Source organism: Bos indicus x Bos taurus, chromosome 20 (genome assembly GCF_003369695.1).
Source record: "Bos indicus x Bos taurus breed Angus x Brahman F1 hybrid chromosome 20, Bos_hybrid_MaternalHap_v2.0, whole genome shotgun sequence".
NCBI classification, from domain to species: Eukaryota; Metazoa; Chordata; class Mammalia; order Artiodactyla; family Bovidae; genus Bos; species Bos indicus x Bos taurus.
This window is the reverse complement of record NC_040095.1, coordinates 3,212,330-3,214,817: the sequence shown is the minus strand read 5'-3', so window position 1 is coordinate 3,214,817 and position 2,488 is coordinate 3,212,330. Positions and strand designations below refer to the sequence as shown.

The following is a 2,488-nucleotide window of genomic DNA, read 5'->3' as shown; positions in this document are numbered from 1 at the left end:
CTTTCCAGAGCCAGAGGCTCTTTCTCATCCACCCAAATCCCTCCAGGACCTCTCACAATATAAAGCATCTCAAAAGTTTTTCCAACTGAAGCCCACATGCCCTAGACACTGTGCTCTGCAACAAGAGAAGCCACTGCGATGACAGAGTACCCCTGCTTGCTGCAACTAGAGAAAGTCCATGCTCAGCAATGAAGACCCAGCACAACCACACATTAAATAAATAAATATTTTTTTAAGTCTTTCCAGCCTTGGAGTCAGTAATTTCATACTGCTTTGGACCTCCTACTCCAACCTTCTCCTATCCCCAGCCCTACCCTTCATCCTTGGCATTACTGGCTATGTTTAATTATGGTCCAACCACGCAATGGAAAATGATAAAGCTACTAAAAATAATTTGCACGTCATCCTTGTGCAGGGGCCATGCTAATCTTCTCGGCATTGTTCCAATTTTAGTATATGTGCTGCTGAAGCCAGGGAAGCCTGGTGTGCTGCAGTCCATGGGGTCGCAGAGAGTCAGACATGACTGAGCAACTGAATGTCAACAACTAAAAATAATAAAGAAGTGCTTTATTGACATGGGAAGTTGCTCATAATACATTGTTAATTAGATTAAGATGTTTCATATAGATTCATATAGATTCTATTTCTACTAAATTCTCTGTGTGTAGGAGTACTTATATGTGCATGAACCATATGGAAGCAATTGGAAGATTATGCAACAAAATATTACCAGGGATAGTATTTGTGTATTTCCTTTATGTTTTCCAATTTTCTTATCATGTTTCTATATCCCTTATATAATTTCTGAAAATATTAAAACGAACCATGTGACATTGCTATTTTGATAAACTAAAAACGGCCAATTGTCTTCTGTTTCATATGACTGGTTGAAACAAACTATAAGATCACCTAGCATTTAGGCTGAGTTGAATTTTAGAAAGCATTAGAAAGAATATAAAGACTTAAGAAATCCCAATGGGATTAAGTGATACAAACTGCCATGTATAAAACAGATAAGCTATATTTTGTATAGCATGGGGAATTATACCCATTATCTAGTAATAACTTTTAATGGAATTTAATCTGTAAAAATACTAAATCACAGTGCTGTACACTTGAAACTAATATAATGTTAAAAATCAACTCTACTTTCACTAAAACTAAGAGCCCCAAAATTGTGTGCTGGGTGGGACCGCCATGTAAAGAACCACCCCATCAGGAGAACCAGGTTTAAGGACCAGGTCTTTTAAAGCTAAAAGGCTGTGACCCATCTATGTCCCATAATAGGGCACTAAAGTCCCCATCACTGCAGACCGACAGGTGACACCTGAGAGAACTGATCAGGTAAGAACTGGGAGGTGATTTCTGTTGTGGTTGTGGATTTCAGGCTACCTTGCCTGGGCTCCATACATAGAGTGCCTGATTTGAGAATCATTTCGCCTGTTATCACTTGAGCAGAAGTCAGCTCTGCACCCTGGGAGGCTGTCAAGATTCACCAAAGGAAGGACAGGAGGAGGGAGGAGAGGAGAAAGGGAAGGAAGAGAGGATATTTATGTTTCCCAAGCGCAAAAGTCAGCAGCTGGAGCTTTCCCTAATGTGCTAAGCATAGTTTCTGAAAGGGGAAGTGACGTCCATATCTATGACGATCATTTGTAAAAACTCAATGGTCAACACTGAAGGAAAATCCCTAATTTAGACACTCAAAAGAACCTTTTGTGAAGTAATGACCCTGATGGGCTGTGGCATTTGTCAAAAGGTTTTGTCATAGATAAGCACCTAGCTCAGAAGCAGGAAGTCAGAGTAAGGGAGATGGCAAGAGCTGTGGAAGGTTCTGGGAAAGGTCATAACCAGCCTTAGTCACTGTGCTCAAACCACAAATCAATAGGCTTTGAATATTTAGTGTAGACATTCACCCTTGGCAAGAAAGGGAGCTTCACCCAGTCTCTGGAAGGCAAGGACGGTGTATGCTTAAATGCATTTGAGGAAATAACAGCAGGAAAGGCAAATATAATATAACTACATGAAAAAAAAAAAAAAAGGCAAGTCTCAGAATTTGAAAAAAAAATTCACCCAAAAATGACAAATAGCTAAAAAATTTCTATTTATTTAAAAATAAACAAGAGTGGGAATTCCACTTTACTGGAAATCAAACAAAGGCAAATTAAAGCAAGAAGATGTCTATTCTCTGTTGTAAAACTAACAGCAGTTTTAAAGGTTAAAAGTATATAACATCCCACGCTGATGAGCGTAATATGAGTGTCCTCAATAACTAGATGTGGAACTGTGAATTTTTATATTTATATATATATATATACACACATATATGTATGTATGTATATATGCATATATATAATATATACATGAGATTTGGGCTTTCCTGGTGGCTGAGACAGTAAAGAATCTGCCTGCAATACAGGAGACCTGGGTTCAATCCCTGGATAGGGAGATCCCCTGGAGAATGGAATGGCAACCCACTCCAGTATTCTTG

The 2,488-nt window shown here is 38.8% G+C and overlaps 1 non-coding gene across 1 annotated transcript; it reads right to left on the bottom strand.

Annotated features, from left to right (window-relative positions):
* Positions 1-368: 368 nt before the first annotated feature.
* Positions 369-473, bottom strand: LOC113879304. Its single transcript, XR_003507278.1, has one exon. It is a non-coding gene; the product is annotated as a U6 spliceosomal RNA (small nuclear RNA).
* Between the last annotated feature and the right edge of the window lie 2,015 nt (positions 474-2,488).